The 20,811-nt window shown below is 42.7% G+C and overlaps 1 long non-coding RNA gene across 1 annotated transcript in view; it reads left to right on the plus strand.

Moving 5' to 3' along the window:
* The window catches only part of LOC133042289 (uncharacterized), a 61,364-nt gene that overhangs the window by 5,703 nt on the left and 34,850 nt on the right, over positions 1–20,811 (plus strand). The gene's annotated exons all lie outside the window — the stretch shown is intronic.

Below are 20,811 nucleotides of genomic sequence, written 5' to 3' on the forward strand. Positions count from 1 at the left end.
GAATTCCATGGACAGAGGAGCCTGGTGGGCTACAGTCCATGGGGTTGCAGAGAGTTACGACTGAGCAAGAGTCAGACATGACTGAAGACATTTCTTTCTCTCTGTTCTGAGCACTTCCTCTGGATGGGGAGGCCCCAGGGAAGCACTGTTGCTCACCTGAGGCCTTGATGCAGGACAGGGTCAAGTGAGGAAGGGAAGTGGGGGTGGAGGCTGGGAGGACGGTGAGAGGTGAGGAAACTAGGGGAGGTTACTCCTGTTTTCTTCGTAAAATCAGGGTGGAGTCTGTCAGCTCCAGGTGGAGAACCTCCGTGTACTACAAAGGCCCAGAGCAGACAGTTTCCCAGACTGACTTCCCTCTTCAGGGTGATCCAGATTAGCATCTAAGAAGTGGGACTGGAGGAGGCTTTTGAAGCTGGGGTTTTAGAATCACTGCCTTGCGATCAGAATCACCTCAAGAGATTTTAAAATTTGAAACATTCTGATAGCAGGCTAAAGTGATTTGATCAGAATCTCCTAGGGGGAGGTTGAGCCTCAGTCTTCTTTCTAAAGGATGGATCACACTGTGCAGCTTGCTTTGATAATCACTGGTTTATGGATAATCCCTCAGAAGATTTAGAAGGTACAAGAGGGTCAGGGAGTGTTGGTCAGATTTCAGCTCAAGGGTTTAATGGAGTTGGGTATGGAGGGAATGAGGTCTGGAGAGAACTGTTAGGCTGGAGGCAGGAAAAAAGGAAAGAAATTTTTTTTAAAGGGGGAAAAAAAAAAGAGAAACTGGGGGAGAAGCCAGAATGCTAAGAGAATGCATCAGAGGGGACTTCCAAGATGACCCGGGTCAGGGTGCAGATAGTGAGCCAGGTGGGGCTGGGGTGGGGCTCCTGGGGGTGGGGGAGGTGAAGGGCGCACGGCCTTGCCGCCAGGGGACCTGGACCCCGTGTGGCCCCTGGAGCCCCGCAGGGGCAGTAGAGGAGGGGGACCGTAATTCTCTCCATGCAGATTTCAAGAACCTCCTGCCAGGGGGAGTGGATTTAATCAAGTCATCCAGGATATGAGGAGGGAAGTTAGAACAGAAGGCCAGGAGCTGGCCATTGAAATGCAAAATGGAGCGATGGTGAAACAGGAAAATCCACTCAGACTGGACCACCGGGAGGAAGAAGTAGCAGAAACACTTAGTGATAAAAGGAAGTTTTCCACATCTCTCTGGAAACCAGGAGATGGAGGTTTTTAACTCAGGGGCATAAGATCTAGAGTTGGGATGTATTGCTGATAGACATGTTGCTGACAGCAGCAGCAGCCCAAGGCTAAGCAAGCCCACATCTCTTATCAGCCTTTGTATCAACGGTGGGGTTTGCAGATAGGTGTGATTAGCAATGCCCTGCTTCTAAGAATTTCCTGTTTGAAATAATTGTTCTTGATCACTAAGAACTTGTGATCTAAACTTGAAAAATCATTATTAACAAAACCATTTTTTTTTTTCCCTTCCAACCAGCTCAATACTGATTCCTGAGCCAAAGCCTCAGGCTTTGGTTAGCATTCTGCTCAGCCCGGATGGCCTGACTTCCCACACTTGGCCTCCAGGGAGACCCTCTCATTCCTAATATTGAGCAACCGTGACCAGGCTCCCTGATTGTCCGACAGGCACGGGGACGATGCCCTGGTCTAGACGGGCCCTGCTGCCCTGAGGCCTGATTGCAGGCACAGAAGCTGGCAGCTTCTGCAGAGTTGCCCAGGAGGGAGGAGAGCTCGCAGGGACACGGAACCCTGGGTTTTCTCCAAAAAGGCCGCTCCGGAGACCCCTAAGAGGCGTGCCCCTAGGGGGAGAGACAGCCTCCCAAGGACCTTCAAATTCAAAACCAGAGGCAAGCTCCATTCACGCCCTAACAGAAGCATCCCTGACCCCTGACCCCTGGCAGCCAGTAGCAGATCTCACCAGGGCCACTCATGCTTCTCCGGAGGACACACAGGGTAGGCGAGTTCTTGGCTGTCCCTAGGCGTTCCCTGGGTTCAACCCCTGCGGGGTGGCCAGCCTCTCCACCCCAAAACCCAGTGAGGTGTGAGGGAGCCTCAGGCTGCCAGCCTCTGGCGTTACTCATCCCGCTTGGCCCGGCTTGAAAGCATGAACAATCCCTTCCAGGCAGTCTCCGTTCTCACTTCCCTCTTCCCAGAGGGCCCCTCCTCGGGTCTGGTCTGACCCGTGGGGGTCAACATCCTCTCCGGCAGACCACTGCCCTCCCCCCGCCCCCCTACTTCCTCCCTCGGGCTGTGCTCCAGCCTGTTTTTTTTTTTTTTGGTTCAGGAGCGCCCAGAGAACGGTTTCCTCTGCTTGGCGGGTGATCATGTCAAACATTCTGGGTTCAGGGTCTTGGGTTACTGGGGATTTAAAAGCAGAAAGATCAGGGAGCCGTGGGAAGAGACATTCTTGGAGGACAGAGAAGAAAAGTCCCCCTGGGAGGCAGGCAGAGGGGCCCCAGGGGAGGGACCAGCATAGAGGGGCTGCAGAGGGGGCTCTTGAGGGGCTCTGAGGACAGTCACCGGCAGGGAAATGCGGTGGTCAGGGCACAGGCAGAGAGAGAGGGCCACATTGCAGCGGGGCTGCTGTGACCGACCACTCAGAACGCTTGTTTCTTCTATACAGTGTGGGTCATAGCAACTACCCGCGGAGTCATTGAAAGGGCTAGAGACGTGTGTGGCGTGCTGAAAAGAGTGATGTGGCCAGGAGGACCTCCGCATTCTTATGACCAGGTGTATCCTTGCAGGTTGCGGCGGGGAGTGGGTGGCATCTGCACCTCACCCTGCCTGATCCTGTAGTGACCAGGTAACTGACCAATCTCACTTCACCAGGATGTAAACACAGAATGGTTTTGTGTTTCTTTCCGAGTATGGCTTCCGTGATGCTCTCCTAATTCTCCCTGACTTGCTCTTTAATGAATTCTTGGGAAGAATTTATTACTTTCTAGTTACTTTTAGTTGTTAAAATCTAACCTGTTTTATTTATTTGGAAAACGAAGAATGTGAAACGTCAGTTCACTGTCAAGCCTCAGTCTTAGTTGAAATCTTATCCTTTCAATTCTCCTCCTGAGGGCGTAAGCAGGGACCTATCTCTTGGTCCTGGAGAAGGGTCTTGCTTGTCTCACAGATACGCCCTCCCCAAGGCCAGCACCTGCTGTGTGTGCTGGTGGTGGAGTGTGGGGCAAGGAGGGGAGGAGGACAAATGCCTTTTTACTTACCTGGCCACTGCTGTAGTTCTCTCTCTAATGCGCCTGTGGAAATCATTCACCGGTTTTAAAGCCCCAGAATGACAGGGCTTGGCTCTCTCGTAGCCACAGTGAGGGCTCTGAGGGGCCTCCGCCTTGCCCCCTCCTCTGACGGGAGATGGATTGTGGCAGGACGCATCCACATCCACTCTCCTCTGAACCCCTGCCCTGGGCAGTGGGCCCACAGCTTCCTGGGAAGGTCGCTTCTTTGTGGTGCACCAACAAGAGGGCTGACGCCTGGCCACTTTGCACGGTGCCCTCCATCATGACTCAGATGGTAAAGAATCTGTCTGCAATGCAGGAGGTTCCATCCCTGGGTCAGGAAGATTCCCTGGAGAAGGAAATGGCAACTCACTCCAGTATTCCTGCCTGGGAAACCCCATGGACAGAGGACACTGGCAGGCTAAACCATCCGTGGGGTCACAGAGTCAGATACAACTGAACGACTAACACACAGACACACTTGGCCCCAGGGAGATTTGTGTGTCTATGGAGGTCATGAGATTACCCGGGGTCACGCCTGCCATCCCCTGTCCACTTCACCTCTGTTCAGGCAGGGTCTCAAGTCTGATTTTAAGCTCACAATAAAATAGAGCAATTATAACAATATATCATGATAAAAGTTATGTGAATGTAGTCTCTCTCAAAATACCTTACTGTCCTGTAGTCACCATTCTTGTGATGATAAAATGTCTATATGATGGGCTAAGGGAAGGGAATGAGGCAGGTATTGGGACACCATGTTGGCCACCGCTGACCTTCTGACAATGAGTGAGGAGGAGGAGACTTGCCCCAGCTGATGCTGGATCTTCGATTGTGATGACGTCGATGACTAGATGTCAGGAGCAGGTGATGCTCATGGTTGGGGATCTGGGACAGGATGGAGCTGGATCACTTGCAATTTCATCATGCTACTTAGAATGGCACACAATTTAAAACTTGGAAATTGCTTATTTCCAGAATTTTCCGTTTAATATTTTCAGACCTCAGTTGACCATGGGCAGCACAAACTGTAGAAAGCGAAACTATGGATGAGGATCGCTAATTTGCATCTACTGTCTTTCTTTGTCAGTCTTGCTGCAAGTGTGTTAATTTTACCAATCTTTTCAAAGGACCAGCTCTTTGCTTCGTTAATTTTCCTTATGTTTTTTCTGATTTCAGTTTCATTGATTTCTTATCCCCCCCACCCCTCAGTAAGGTATTCTTTTTCTCTGGCTTTAATGCTGCTTTCAAGAATTTTACTTGGTCTTCAATTAATTATGATATGTCTTTGACCAAATTTCTTTGAGTTTATCCTGTTTGGATTTGCTCAGGTACTTTAATCTGTAGATTTATGTTTTTGACAAATTTGGAAAGTTTTGGTTACTATATCTTCAAGTGATTTTTAAGCTCTGTTGTCTCTCTTCCTGGGACTCTGATTATATGAATGATAGCTCTTATGTTAAGAGTCCCAAAGGTCCCTGAAACTCCATCACTGTATTTTTAAAATCTGTTTTCTCCGTTGTTCAGACTGAGTAATTTCTATTTTTCTCTCTTCCATCACTGATTCTTTCTTATCCCTTTTATTCTGTTGCTGACCCTTTTTTTGTTTTGTTTTGTTATTTATCCTTGATGGATCTCTTCTGGGATTCTGTAAAGGTAGGATGATCCAGAGATGGATAAGAGAGACTCCTAAGAGGATGAATTGTACTTCCTGTTACTCACACACACATGGGGCATCAAATCAGTTTTAATTTAATTGAAGGAAGTGAAATAAATAAACAGTAGTTGAACTCCAAGTGTTTAGCATTTGTTTATGTTGATTACCATGAATTGGTAAGAGACATCACTTTGCCGACAAAGGTCCATATGATTAAAACTATAGTTTTTCCAGCAGTCATGTATGGATGTGAGAGTTGGACTGTAAAGAAGGCTGAGCACCGAAGAATTGATACTTTCGAATTGTGGTGCTGGAGAAGACTCTGAAGAGTCCCTTGGACAGCAAGGCAATCAAACCAGTCCATCCTAAAGGAAATCAACTCTGAATATTCATTGGAAGGACTGATGCAGAAAATGAAGCTCCAATACTTTAGCCACCTGATGCAAAGAGCCAACTTATTGGAAAAGACCCAGATGCTGGGAAAGATTGAAGGCAGGAGGAGAAGGGGGCAACAGAAGATGAGATGGTTGGGTGGCATCACTGTCTTAATGGACATGAGCAAACTCCAGGAGACAGTGATGGACAAGGGAGTCTGGCATGCTGCAGTCCATGGGGTCACAAAGAGTTGGACACGACTTAGTGACTGAGCAACAACAACCACGTGAGTTGAGGTCAGACTATAGAGGCTTTTGAAAATCAGGCAAATGTGTTTGAATTTTAATTCTATAGGCAAGCAGAATCATTAGATGTTTGTGAAAGGACATGTGAAATATCCCACGGGCAACTCTATGCTAGGGGCATAGTATCCTCACAGGGTACAAAACTTGTAGTGTGTGCAGAAGCCTGTGGGGTCAAGCAGAGACAAGCCAACCAGCCTCTCTGGAGTGGAGGAGAAGTTATAAACCATCAGGAAAGAGAAAGCCCTGAGTGACACTTCTTGAAAAGGGGTTTCCCACAAGGAGTTAAAAACAATTCCAAGATCTGAACTTATTTCCACTCTCTTTCTTATCAGAGTAAACTGCATTTCAGTGGATATTTCTTGGAGTTATCAAGGGAATAGGTTTATTGTTCATGCAGAGGGTGGCAGCACCATTTACCAGGGAGAACATATTTAAGTCTTGGGCTCTTTCCAAGGCATTGTAAAAGTACTTTACAGTGTCAGATTTACTTTAAAGCTCCTTGTTATTGCAGTTGAGAAACAAAATGTATCCTGCACACATCCTATTCAAAACAGAAATTTTCTCCTCTGTTGAACATAGATAAAGAATGCAAGAATATGCATTTCATAGCGTGAGTTCACCTTGATATTAGATGAAAACAGGACCTGGTGCTTTTCACGACCAGGTTCATGGTAGAAGAGGGCACAAATCAAACATATATATGGAAATGTGATTTGGTTATGTCTTCAGTAGTCTAATGAGGGTGGCAGTCAGTTCTTAAGAAAATAAAGTGAAGGAAAATCCATGTCTCTTCCTCCACCACTCCTCTCCCTCCTCCATCCCCTTCTTTAGAAATGCTGCAGGTGAAAGTATTTATGTGTAGCATCATGACACTTCTTAGACATGTAGAAACTGTTTTCCCTTAGAAGAAACCTGTTCACTCCCCAGGCTACACTTCCCTGTCTGATGTAGAGACTAGTGTCTGCTTTTGGGAGCAGCTCAGTGCCATGGGGACCCCGTGGGCAGCACAATTTTTTCTTTTCTCATCTTGCAGCAGACTGACCTCAGTAGTTGCGGCACTTGGGCTTAGTTGCTGCTAGTCATGTGAGATCTTCCCAAGCCAGGGATTGAACCTGAGTCTCTCATGTCTCCTGCATTGGCAGGTGGGTTCTTTACCACTAGCGCCACCTGGCAAGCTCATAGAAGAGTACTTGAACAAAAAACATACTGAAAGCTGCTGCTGCTTGCCAACTTTTATTAACAGTGAGAGAACCTAGGAGAAAATTTTCAACACGTTTCTTGTTCAGCCTTTCTGGTTCTGAATCTTCAGCTCACTCATAAAAAGTGGCCCCTCCTGAGCCCTGACTTGGGAGGGCAGCTGGGGTAAGAGTGTCAATCAGGAGACCTTTGAGCGTCACTCCAGCCCTCGGACATTTTGCCTCTGGGTCCTTAGAACCACACTGGGCGTTGTGTCTGCTATGTCTAACTAAACTCAGTCATTGAAAGGCAGTGAGATAAAAAGAGAGAAGTCTGTTAATTTTGTTTTGAGAGTAAGAGATTAGGAGATTCTTAGTTGTTTCTAGACTTGGCTGCTTATTCACAATACTTGATGAGCTTGCTAAAGAAGATACAACTGTTTTTGTTTTTTAATTTTATTGGAGTGTAGTTGATGGACAATGATGAAAATATACAGATGCTGGAGATGTACCTCCTCCTGCTCTTTCCACCTCAAATCCCAAGCTCCTAAGTCAGGTACATGTATGTGTAGGGGTATGTGTACATGTATGTGTGTGCACACGTGTGCATGCATTTGTACTAGTGATGTATAACAATCCTTCATTAATATTACTGTTACTGTCATTACTAGCATCTTTTTACAGTTCTGGGAGCAGACTGAGCCCAGCTTGGCAGGTCCTGCTCTGGGTCTTCTGTGCAGGGCCGTAGGAAGTGGCTGATGCTGGAGCCATCCTGGGATGCTTCCTTTCTCACACGTCTGGACTGTGGCTCAGGACACCCACACTTGGCTTTTCCTGGTGGCCGGCAAGGAACCTAAAATTTTTATCAGTGCCCGCCTCTACCGCCTTTCCCCCCAGGGTGACTCTTGATGAGCTAGGCAGTGATTTATGATTACTTTTAGGAACTACTGGACTCCTCCTGCACTCTCTCTAAAGTCTCTCTGTACTTTACTCCTGCCAATGCAGGAGACTCGGGCTTTTTTGATCCCTGGGTTGGGAAGATCCCCTGGAGAAAGAAATGGTGACCCACTCCAGTATTCTTGCCTGGGAAATCCCATGGACAGAGGAGCCTGGTAGACTGCAGTCTATGGGATCGCAAAGAGTTGGACACGCTAGACTATTGGACAAGCATGCATTTTTTAGTCCCTTGTTGTTGTTCAGTTGACCAGTTGTGTCTGACTCTTTACGACTCCACAGACTGCAGCACGCCAGGCCTCCCTGTCCCTCATCATCTCCCTGAGTTTGCCCAAGTTTGTGTTCATTGCACTGGTGATGCCATCCAACCATCTCATCCTCTGACGCCCTCTTCTCCTGCTCTCAATCTTTTCCAGCATCAGGGACTTTTCCAATGAGTTGTCTGTTCACATCAGATGACCAAAATACGGGAGCTTCAGCTTTAGCATCAGCCCTTCCAGTGAATAGTCAGGGTTGATCTCCCTTAAGATTGACTGGTTTGATCTCCTTGCTCTCCAGGGGAGACTCTTTCAGGAGTCTTCTTCAGCACTGAAGTTAGAAGATATCACCAATTTTTTGGCATTCTACCTTCTTTACAGTCCATCTCTCATAACCGTACATGACTACTGGGAAGACCATAGCCTTGACTATATGGACCTTTGTTGGCAGAGTAATGTCTCTGCTTTTCAATGCACTGTCTGGGTTTGTCAATGCTTACCTGCCAAAAAGCAATCGTCTTCTGATTTTATGGCTACAGTCACCATCCATGGTGATTTTGGAGTCCAAGAAGAGGAAATCTATCACCACTTCCACCTTTTCCCCTTCTATTTGCCATGATCTTAGTTTTTAAAATATTTACTCTTAAACCATCTCTTTCACTCTCCTCCTTCACCCTCATCAAGAGGTTCTTTACTTCCTCTTCACTTTTAAGTCCCTTAAAATTGTAAAATTCTAGAACTCAATCCATCACTTTTCTTTTGACTTAAAGATCATCTTCTAAGAGAACACAGGTGTTTCTCAAAGCAAACTGTCTTGTTAAGACAAAATTTCCAAATATAGGATTATCAGAAATCCTAATAAAAAGCTGAGAATGCTGCTCACTGGAATCCTGTTTACTCAGTTGGACTCACCTTTATTGAGTCATCCCCACGACAGACACTCTCCTAGGAAAGGGTGTAGTCTTGTATTCATTTTATGGCTGCTAACAAAGGTTACACATTATCCAGAGAAGTAGCCGAACAAATGCTGAAGCTGAAGTTCCAACACTTTGGCCACCTGATTCGAAGAGCTGAATCATTGGAAAAGACTCTGATGCTGGGAAAGATTGAGGGCAAGAGGAGAAGGGGGTGACAGAGGATGAGTTGGTTGGACGGCATCAACAACTCAATGGACATGAATAAGAGCAAACTCTGGGAGATGATGAAGGACAGAAAACAGTGAAGTCTGGTGTGCTGCAGTCTGTGGGGTCACAAAGAGTTGGACACAACTGAGCAACTGAACAACAACAACAAAGGGTACATGTTATCCAGAGAAGCAGGACATTGCAGCCGGGTCTGTGTTTCCTGGGGACTCACACTCCTCCTGCTGCCTGTGGGATTGTAAATGTGGGGCAGGAGAGGAAATGAGAGCTTTTACGGAGAGGAGAATTTCCTGTGAGGCTACCTGCTGGGTCTGGCTCTGGACTGCCTCATATATTGGGCCAGGACTGGATGTAGCCGTGAAAGCATCAAGTCCCAGGGGTGTTTTACTTTCCAGCGTTGTAGAGTGGGGTCCGTATGACCAGTGCATTGGCAAGCTTGGGTCACCCACCTCACAGACACCTCCTTCACTGTAACATGACGCTACCTGATTTTAGCATTTGGGTCCCGTTGATGTCTTCACTGGACTTCCCAGGTGTCTTATTGGTAAGCCACCCTCTCCCCCTGGTAATGCAGAAGATGCAGGGGATGAGGATTCGATCCCTGGGTGGGGGAGATCCCCTGGAGGAGGAAATGGCAACCCACTCCATTATTCTTGCCTGGGAAACCCTATGGACAGAGAAACCTGGTAGCTTACAGTCCATGGGGTTGAGAAGAGTTGGAAAAGACTGAGCGACTGATCATGTATGCATGGTATCTTCACTGGGTAGACGTTTTGGGACCTTTCTAGAAATCATTTCTAACTTGTCCCTTAGTAACAGATATGGCAAAATCTGGTTTTTCTTTGAACCAGATTTTGGTCATTTCTAGCATTAAAAGGAAAATGTAGTTAAGGAACAGTTCCTTAACCCAGTTAAGGAATGTAGTTAAGTCAGTTGTTATTTCTCATCTCATTAATCTATAAACGTAAGTTGATGGTAGATGTCATCACCTTATTAAAAAAGATGGACAGCCCCCACATTGATTCTTACTGAAATTTTGAGTTTTTAAAAAGAGAAACTAGACACTTCCTCATATTAAATGAAAATTGACCAATTCAGTAATTTAAGCAAGGCTGAATGATGAATAACAATATTGTAATATTTTGTGTAAACGAACCACCACTCTGTTTTCTAATGATTCTTATTTTCTAATTTAGAATTGCCACCATATCTATGAATTCTCATTCTCTGGTGTAGAATGAGAACATTTTATGGGTTTCTGTAAGTCTGTTTGAAGCAGAAGGAAATGTATAATAGACTTTTTCCTTGAACACTCTCCTTCTGGGCAGGAAGTGGATAATGTCAACCAAGAAAGGGATCCTTGGAGGGAGGAAAACCTGCCAGTGTGACAAACATCTCCCTCCCGCCTTGCTGTGCTTTCTTCTTTAATATTTCTTACTTAAAACTCAACTGAAGATCAGCAGCCCTTTGATATCAGGGAGAAAGGGGTCAGACTATGGCTTAAAGTGATTAGGGGGGACAAGGCAGCCTAAGCTCATCTTACTGTGATAAGAACTTCTGGAGTGTTTTCTTTTCAAAACAAAAGCAAGTCCCGTCTACAGGAGTGAAGGTTAGATAACAGCCAAGCTCTGGGGCTCACTCGTTGGGTGTCTGTAGGTCAATTTCATCTGAATTTCCCCATTTTTATAATAACAACATTGAAATCTCTGTTGTGCTAACTTGAGATAATTTATTGAAAATTTTCTTAAATTCTCAGAAAGTATTATGCACATCTAAGATAGTGGTACTCAAACCATCTTGATAAAAATGCACTTCTGTTTTATCTGGTAACAATATGCATATTTGCAAATCATTCTACATAAATTCGGGTCACTGAAAGCAGTGCCATATGGGAGGAGACGTTTGAGTATTTAGTTTGCATTTCTGTGCATTCTGAATTTTCATAAGTTTCTTTTCTTTTGTTGTTAAAAATATGACTCTTCTGGGACTTCCCTGGCTGTCCAGTGGTTAAGACTTTGCCACCCAATGCAGGGGATAGGAGTTCGATACCTGGTCAGGGAACTAAGATCCCACATGCCTTGGGGAAACCCCTCCCCCCCAACCGCCCCGCCAAAACGTAAAACAGATTCAGTATTGTAACAAATTCAATAAAGACTTTAAAAATGGTCCACATAAAAAATTTTAAAAAACCCCAACTATTCATTAAATAAATAATTATTGATTACTTATCATGTGGAGGACTCTGTTATATAGTTCATTGTGGGGCACATAAAAGTGATAAACACTGTTTTTGTCCTCCCAGAACTTTTCACATTATCTGGAACCTTCCATTTTGAATCATTAAACTTCTCTGTAGGTGGCACAGGTGTCTTTCTTGAAATCATTCCTTGTGTGGTGAACAGAATTGATCATCGTTAGGATGTCGACAGATTTGCAATGTAACAGCCTTCATCAGATAATGTGTTTCTTAGAAAGGAAGTTCAAAAGAACCAATTCTGTTAGATTGCTGACCTTGACCTCCTGTGGCCAAAAATCCTGTTTCCCTGTGTTTTGAAAGGAAACATGTTTTGAGCAAAGCTCCCAATCCCAGATTCAGTGGTTTTCCTTAAAGAGAGACAACAATGGAATTCTGGGAGAGACCTGACCGAAGCGGATCCATCTGATCCCTCTCAGGAGAGAGCAGTGTTTGTTTACTCTGCTGGGAGAGCTATATTTCTATGCATGTTCTATTATTAGAGTCCTTTGAAGTAGAAAAGTCATATGTCATGGACCTCCTTGGGATTAAATACGCTAAGGCTGTTTATCTGATGTGTACGTAGAGTACATAGGAAAGGAGAAACACCTGTTTGTTGAAAACGGACTCTGAGGAATTAGGGAGCAGATGTTTGTAAGTTTTGATTCTCTGCATAGTGTCACATTTATTTATCTTACGTTACAGGCTGCTATGCAGACAGATGGTTTTAAAGAGGAATGAAAGCCAAGAAATGTAGATAGAAAGTTATGTGGTATCTAGAAATCATGTTGGACTGGAAGGTAACCAGGGGTAGTTCCTGCCCTGATTATGTATGTTGTGAACTTCCGATGAGAGAAACCATATGAAGTTGCTTTTGGAACATAGCTATTAACAAACTAAAACATTTCTTATTTCTTTGTTTTGATCATCACTTATTTTTTTTTTTATTTTTTTTAACTTATTTTTAAAGCTCTTTTAAAAATTAAAAACAGGAAAGCTCAAAATATTTTCTAATTGTTTTAGTCTTATCACAATATATCTTAAACTTTAAAACAATATTTACTTATTTATTTGGCTGTGCTGGGTCCTTGCGGCTTGCGAGGTTTTCAGTTGCGGCTTGTGTGATCTAGTTCTCTGACCAGGGATCGAACCTGGACCCCCTGAATTGGGAGTGTGAAGTCTTAGCCACTGGACCACCAAGGAAGTCCCGATCTTAAACTTCTTTACACATAAATTTGTATCTCATTTTTAAAGGGCCTATGTACTGTTTCCCTGTGTGAACATAAAAATCCATGTCCTTCATTGAAAGATATTTATATTTGGTTAAACTACAAAAAAGTCAAAGCCACAGTGAGCACTTGTGTTACATATACTTTTATTCATTCTCAAACATCTCTTACTGAAAGTAAAGTGCATGAAAAGAGAGGAAAGATGATATTTGTTCAAGATGATATTCTATTAAAGATGTGGCTAATATTGTTTATAGTTATGGAATAAAACTTTGTATCAGGTAATGAGAGAGCCAACTGTAAGGGTAAGTGCATTTTGGAATTGGTGAAGACAATCCATCTTGACTTCTGTCTCCAGGAAGATGGTGTCAACAGTCTCTTCCCTGTTCCTCTTGCTAACTAAAACCACTGGACATTTTACATAACATTAATGTTAGAAGACTCTGAAAGATGGAAAACAGAAACTAGACTGGCTAGGGACCTTAGCACCTAGGCTTTATTTTTTCTCATGTATCCTAGATCAGGCATTAAGGAAACTGGCAACCTGGAAATACAAATGGACCCAGACTAGAAAAGCCTCAAGAAAAGTCTGCAATCTCTACACAAAGGACCAAGAAAAAGGAACCCTCACAGGAAAACTTTTAGCCAAACACCCCAGAAAAAATTGTGGTCTTATCTCTCCCCCTGCAACCCCCCATCACCTCTGTTGCCCTGACAGCAAAAGCCTCGACTTCCATCCTTGCCCTGATATAACAAGGTGCCCTCAGCCACCAGTGAGGCTTTAGTGAGGGCTGAGTGGGGAGTTGGAATGTCTACATGGACCCCCATCCCCCTGTAATGTCAGTGGAGACAGCACGGAGTGACTGGACTCACACCTCCTCTGCTGTTGGGCTGGTGTCAGAGGAAGTCACAGAGAGTCAGGGCTTTTACTACTGCTAAGTTTAAAGAGGCTGCTCTCCACATGTGAATGCAGACCATGCGGGGAGCAGTCATGGAGAGCCTTCCCCCCAGCATCAAAAGAAGACAAATAGAAAACCCTGTATTAATGAGTAGCACTTTCCTTCCTCCACCACAATGGTTTCAGAAGAGATCTTCCAAAGCAATAAGATTTAAATAAGATCCAGATTCTATAAAATAATACCCCATATGTCCAAAGTTCAACTGACTATTGCTTATTATAGCAAGGATCAGAAAAAGCTCAACTAGAATAAACAAAAGGCAGCCAAGGAAAGCCAAAGATGACATGTTACACATACTAGATTTATCTAACAAAATTTCTAAAGCAGTCATAATATAATACACTTCAGTAAGCAATTACAAAGATACTTGAAATAAGTGGGGAAAAAAAGAGTAAGTCTCAGCAAAGAAATATGAACTTCAGAAAAGAAAGTGAAAATATAAAAGAGAACCAAATGTGAATTTTGAAACTGAGAAACATAATAACCAAATGAGAAAAACCAACCAAATAAACAAACCAACCAAATAAACTGAAATCCAACTGAATGGATGAGCTCAACAGCAGAATGGGGAATACAGGTGAAAGAATATATAAATCTGAAGAGGGAAAGATAGAAATTATTTAATCTTAATAACAAAATGCTAAAAAATGAATAGTGCTTCAGTGGCATGTGGGTCTGTAATAAAAATCCAATATTCATGTCATCAAAGTCCCAAAGGGAGAGAAGAAACCAGATGGGGTTGAAAACAATGAAATAATAGCTGAAAAGCCCCCAAACTGGGCAAGAGACATAAACCTTGAATTAGAGGGGCTGAGAAATCCACAAACAAGCTAAAGTGAAATATTTCTGTGCCAAGACGGATCGTAGTCAAACTTCTGAAAATTAAAGAAAGAAAACTTGAAAGCAGGCAGAGAGAAAGGCTGTACTACCTATAGGGGAAAAAGCAAGCCAAATGGGTTCCTCATGAGAAATAATGGAGGCCAAAAAGTATCAGCATTCTCAAGAGCTGAGAGAAAAGAACCCCTAACCCAGAATCCCACCTCCAGGGAAAATATTCTTTAGGAATGAAGAGAAGGATACAGAGAAAAACACAGACATATGAATACAGCCTGTTCTGGCTTCCTGGAGCAGAGACTTCAGTGCGGGGGAGGGAAGTGCTGATACGTAATTGACAAATTGCAAGAGGCTCTAGGTGATCATTCTGAGGGCCAAAAACTCCAAGGAGACCCACAATTCTGTGAGATTTACCTTTAGGAGCTTGATTCCTAGAGTATCAGAGAAAAATCCTCTCCTGCTTCCAGCAAGGGAAGGGGAAGAGGAACCATTCTGGAACAGAGCAAAGCGTTCTGATTTCTTTCTTTCTTTCTTTCTGTAGATGATATGACAATATTATTAAGGATCTGATAAATTCAACAGAAATTGTTAGACTATTGACAGAATAAGTTGGCTATATATAAGACAAAATACAGAATAAATATTACTTTCCTTTTTATTAGCGTTGAACAATTAGAAACTGAAATAAGAAAAATCATATTCAAGATACTATCAAAATTAGTCTGTAAAAACCTGAGAAGTATTTAATAAAAGAATTATATATTTTTATTAAAGAAATAAAATAGGGCTAAAATAAGTAGACATCGTAATTTCTAAGAGCATGCAGATGCTGCTTCTCCTCAGATCAATGTACAATTATAATGCAAATCTGACTAATAACCTGAGGAATTATTCTGGGAAATAAGTTGATTCTAAAATTTATGTGGAAGAATAAGTTTGAAAAAGAAGAATTGTGAGGAGAAACTTGCTGAGATATTAAAATACACTTATAAATATTTAAATGAAAAGAGGCAATTGTACAAAAGCAGATAAATACATCACATTCCAGCTAAAGCTGGAACAGACACATTTGTACAGGTGGGTTTAATGTTATGATAATGAAAGTATTTTGAAGAAAATAAAGTCACTCCCACACTGCACACTTATAAAAGTTTTAGAGACTTCCCTGGTGGTCCAGTGGTTATGACTCTGCACTCTCAATGGAGGGGGCCCACTTCGATCCCGGGTCAGGGAACTAGATACTGCATGCTGCAGCTAAAGATCCCACATGCCACAATTAAGACCGGGGGCAGTACCTGCCCCGCCCCCCAAAAAAAGGGTGTAGTATTGAGCCTCTAAATGTAGAAGAAAAATTTGTACTGTATTGTTAAGTTAAGGTAACTATATTTAGTAGCAAAAATATCTTAGGGTTACAGTAGCTTAATGCTCTACTATTAATATAGGAGAGCATCTTGAGTGTGCAGAGTTTGAGTTTGGAATTCTTCAGGGCATCCCTTTCAGGTGATAATTCAGGTATTGAGGTTGAGGCTGTGACATCTTCTAAGCAATTTGAAATATGTGGTTTTGAGCTCTGCTACTGAAGGAGAAGAGAAAGCTGGAGGGTCGAACAGGGGTGCCCATGGTCAGGGATCACAATGACAAAGAAATGAGTCGCTTCTGCCCACTTCCTGTTGGCTAGAACTAGTCATATACCAAGAACCTAATTCTAAAATGTGCTGAAGCCCATGGAAATGTAGTAGGTATTAAATATGTTCATCCAAAAATATAGATACACATATATTAAAACCTCAGGGCTGGGAGAACATTTCTTTTGACTGTCTGGAAAAGAAAAAGCAATAAAAGGAAAAATCAATTTGACTCAAAACAAGTTTTAAGGCATTAAACAGTGAAAGATGCCAAAAACAAGCTCAAAAGGCAAGCACCAGATTGAGAGACTATATTTGCCACACATATAAATGGCAAGATGTTAAAATTCCTGCTGTGCAGTTTCTATAAAGAAAAAATGACAAACCAATTAGAGAAGATAGCAAAGGATATTAAAAATTTTTAAATGCAGATAGTCGGACACATATGTACAAAGAAGTACACTGTGGTATTGTTGGCAGTGGCATAAAAATGAAAATAATTTAATTTTCAGTTGGAATCTGACTGAATTGCATATGGCATGTCTATATATCAGAATACCATGTGGTCATTAAAAGAGAACAGAATTGGTCTCTATATTGATATGAACAGCCCTTGAGATATAAGGAGAAAAAAGAGATATAGATCACTATGGGAAATATGATTATAATTTGAGGAAAATTAAATTTAATTGGAAATGTTAATAATATAGATGATTGATAAATAATATAGATAAATAGATAATAACGCAAGGTGTGTTAGTCACTCAGTCGTGTCCGACGTTTGCGGCCCCATGGACTCTAGCCCACCAGGCTCCTCTGTCCATGGAATTCTCCGGGCAAGAGTACTGGAGTGGGTTGCCATTCCCTTCTCCAGGGGATCTCCCGACTGGATCTCCTGCACTGAAGGCAGATTCTTTACCGTTTGGAGCACCAGAGAAGCCCAATAATACAATATAATATGATAAAAAAATATGATAAAAATATGAGCCAAACTGTTAACTTTTTTTCTGAAAAGTAAAGGAGGGGACATTCCCTCTAATTCATATAGTTTTCTAAGTGGTAGCTGAATTTTTGAGTCTTTCTGCATTGTTTAAATAAAAATCCATCAGTAATATTAATTAATTGATTTATTCCTCCACTCAGGTACCCGTTTATCCATCTACCCCTATACCCATCACTCCATTCATTTGTTTTATGGTAGCCAAGCAACAGGTAATAAGGTCCAATTCTTAGACACTGTGTTTGCCACGAGTATTGCAATTGACACTGGATTGAGCTCAGCCCGGAATAAGCAGGATGCCCAAATGTTTTTTCCTCTTTCTTGACTGTTGACTTAAAAACAAACCAAGAAAACAAGAAGAGTCTGGCCCCGGTCTTCTTGAGCACACCATCTGGAATGGCTTCCCTCCTCTCTAACCTTTGTCTGCCCTGTGGATGACACATTGGTGGGGAACATCCTTTATAGTAGGAAATGGAGGTCAATAAAATTTGCACCAGGCTTTCCAATTTAGTATCGTCCCAGTCAGGACATCCCAAAATAAAGTGTGTTTCAAAAATAGATCTAGGAGGAGAAAAAGCCAGGATTGAAAACAAACAATTAATCCTCTTCTGTCACTGATTCTGTGAGAAAACCAGATTAAAAAAAAAAATCAGTTTCTTGTTCAGGTGCAATGATTTTGCTTGTTGGAAAAAAAGTGTAAGAACAAAAATAGTGCAGAGAGTTTAGCGTTGTAAACCATCCTATAGAGGAAAACAGGAAGTTGTTTAACGGAAGAGAGTAACTGACCTCAGAACCTGAGACGTAAATGGCCCCTATGCATCTGCAAAGTGTTGTACTGATGCTTTATTGATCAAAGTTGAATTGTACACCATGTGTTCTTTTGTGGCGACCCGTGGGTTTATCAACAAAGTGAAGAGGTGGAGCATCCACATGTGGAATAATAAGGCATTCTAGCTATTACACAGGAGAGGGAAACTCACCTGTCTCTATTCCAATATGTGTACTTCCATATACACATATTTTTGTGAGTGCATGCACATGTGCATGAGATTTGTACTCTATGGATCTTTTTTATAAATTGAAATTTAGTTGATTTACAATGCTGTGTTAGTCTCAGGTGTACAACAAAGTGATTCAGTTATTTATATATAAGTAAATATATATTTTTTATTATATTTAAAATTATATATATGCACATGCTTCCCTGGTAGCTCAGCTGGTAAAGAAGCCACCTGCAGTGCAGGAGACCCCTGTTTGATTTCTGGGTTGGGAAGATCCCCTGGAGAAGAGATAGGATACCCATTCCAGTATTTATGGGCTTCCCTGGTGGATTAGATGGTAAAGAATTTGCCTACAATGAGAGAGACCTGGGTTCGATTCCCTGGGTTGGGAAGATCCCCTGGAGGAGGGTATGGCAACCCACTCCAGTATGCTTGCCTGGAGAATCCCCATGGACAGAGGAGCCTGGAGGGCCACAGTCCATGGGGTTGCAAAGAGTCAGACATGATTGAGTGACTAAGCAGAACACAGCATATATGTGTGTTCAGTTGCTCAGTTGTATATGTATACACACACACACATGTATATACCACATCTTCTTTATCCATTCCCCTGTCAGTGGACATTTAGTTTGCTTTCATGTCTTGACTATTGTAAATAGTGCGGCAGTGAACACTGGGGTGTATTGTCCTGTAGGGATCTTTAATTGATTTTATGTGCAATTGGACAGACATCCCAAACCAATTGGAATTGTTTTCCTTGTTATAATCTTTAAAAGAAAGCTTCATTTTAGAAATAAATGTTTTTTTTTCCTATTTTTCAGACTATTGGGGAATATATGTTCAAAGGATACAGCCTTGAAAGGGAGAGAAATATTTCTTCCTAATATTCCATACAGTTGGTTCTTCTTATAGTGCTAATGTGGGAAAATATCCACCTAGAGCAGTTTCCTGTCCAAGAGCTTGTCTCGATGCCAAGAAAAACTGTCACTCTTAAACATTCTCCCCATGTAACAAAGAGAATTGGATTATCTTAAGTCCATACTCTGAAAATGCAGGCAAAATTTCTCCTTACGTGAAGCAAAGGTGAGTCTCTGGGAGGTAGGTAAGAGAGGTTTTATTTTTATCCACTTTCCAGGAGAAGAAAGGAATACTCCACGTTTCCAGTTACATGAGATTTTGTAACTCATTCAAGATAGTGCTGGTCAGTAGCAAAGCTGATCTCAAACCAGATAACACCAATCCTCAAACTCTGGCCAAATGTGCTCTTGATGTCTGATCCAAAAAGCTTATTTATAAGATCTGCTGACCTCTGTCCTCTGTGATCTTGGTTGTCTGGAGTAACAGACTCAGCCTGAGCTCACATAGACTGCAGGACAGTGATTCCAGGATTGAGGAGGCAAGATCCTTGGAAGAGAAGAGGCTGTTTTGCTTTGTTAGTTGTTGTTTTCCTGGGGTCAACCCCTGTCATCACTTTCAAATGCAGAGAGGCTATTTCCTCTAAGCTGGTCACTGAGATGGACCTTTTTTTCTTTCCACCCTGTTTCTCAGGGGCTGTGGGCAGAGCCTCTGCCGGAGGGGAAAGGGAGCGAGCATCCCAGAGGACCTGCCCTGTCAAAGGAGAGAAAGCCGAGCAGATGGCAGCTGACACGTAGAGGGCACGTTGGAGGAACCCTGGCCCTGAGCAGGCTTCCTGAGCCGCGATCTGGGGTCCCTCCCTTGCAGAGCAGCCCAGAGGAGTCTGATGAGTTGGCCGAGAACCAGTGGGCTGGTCGCCAAAGGGCAGTAAATCAAAGTGAAAAAGAGGTGATATTTTAAAAGCAAGCAACACTTTTGTTTGTTTATTTTAAAGAGCAGAGAAATAAGTTTTTCTAATGGTCAAAGGGTAGGAGATATAAAACAAAACTGCCGTGGAATAATTCAAAGTGATTTGTTTGTAAAAGTCCTTTTCTGTAATGAGCATGCGCTAGGATTATGAAACAAGATTCTCAACATTTCTCTAGGCGATGATGTGATTTTTACCTGGAAACTGGTGATCCAGTGTTCATGAGGTTCTTCCACATTAAAATAAACAGAATACTCTAGTTCATAATGTCCACACAGGTGTTAAAATCTCTGTGTAAAGTTACTAGAGCCAACATCTTTCTTTTTAACCATCATTCAAGTTCTGTTTCTTCTGTCTTTGATGAGTTTTCTTCAGTTGGACACTCAAACTTGGAAAAATTCTTCTAAATTCTCACCTCCTGCCATCAGCTGAGGATGGATTTGCAACCAGAAGAGGATTCTAGGGGCAATCAGAATTGGGTCTTTTTTTTTTTTTTCCAGTGGGTTTTGTCATACATTGATATGAATCAGCCATGGATTTACACGTATTCCCCATCCCGATCCCCACTCCCACCTCCCTCTCCACCCGATTCCTCTGGGTCTTCCCAGTGCACCAGGCCTGAGCACTTGTCTCATGCATCCCACCTGGGCTGGTGATCTGTTTCACCATAGATAGTATACATGCTGTTCTTTTGAAATATCCCACCCTCACATTCTCCCACAGAGTTCAAAAGTCTGTTCTGTACTTCTGTGTCTCTTTTTCTGTTTTGCATATAGGGTTGTCGTTACCATCTTTATAAATTCCATATATATGTGTTAGTATGCTGTAATGTTCTTTATCTTTCTGGCTTACTTCACTCTGTATAAGGGGCTCCAGCTTCATCCATCTCATTAGGACTGGTTCAAATGAATTCTTTTTAACGGCTGAGTAATATTCCATGGTGTATATGTACCACAGCTTCCTTATCCATTCATCTGCTGATGGGCATCTAGGTTGCTTCCATGTCCTGG

This window comes from Dama dama, chromosome 21, assembly GCF_033118175.1.
Source record: "Dama dama isolate Ldn47 chromosome 21, ASM3311817v1, whole genome shotgun sequence".
Taxonomy (NCBI): Eukaryota; Metazoa; Chordata; class Mammalia; order Artiodactyla; family Cervidae; genus Dama; species Dama dama.